The following is a 577-nucleotide window of genomic DNA, read 5'->3' on the forward strand; positions in this document are numbered from 1 at the left end:
GACAAAGACAGAATCCTGAGAGCAGCATGGAAAAATCAAAAAGTTACATACAAAGCTCAGCCAATAAGAATAAGCTCTGATTTCTCGGCAGAGACCATGCAAGTGAGAAGACTGGGATGGTATATATAAAAACCTAAAAGAGAAAAATTTTCAACTGAGAATTATATACCCGGAAAAATTGCCCCTCAAATATGATGGTGAAATTAGGAGATCCCCAGATAAATAGAACCTAAGGGAATTTGTTAAAACCACACCAACCTTACAAGACATGCTAAAGGAAGTACTTTGATCGGAAAACCCAAAACAGCAAATATCAACAGACCATTAATACACAAGATGACTTATCCCAGAAACCACAGCTATGGACATGGACAAAATAAAATGAGATTTCAAGATTGTGAACAGGGAACCAGACACATCAACTGGCAAGCGAAGACAACTACAAACAAAAAGAGGAAAAGACTGTGCAGTTACAGAACTTCTAAATGGTGAGGAAGTTAAGAGAGCTGCAAGACAGAATAGACTGTTCTAAACTCAGGGAGAAAAGCATAAATCATAGGGTAACCTCAAAGAAAAA

The sequence above is a fragment of the Orycteropus afer genome, unplaced genomic scaffold (genome assembly GCF_000298275.1).
Source record: "Orycteropus afer afer isolate SDZICR_OR568_19922 unplaced genomic scaffold, OryAfe1.0 scaffold00962, whole genome shotgun sequence".
Taxonomy (NCBI): Eukaryota; Metazoa; Chordata; class Mammalia; order Tubulidentata; family Orycteropodidae; genus Orycteropus; species Orycteropus afer.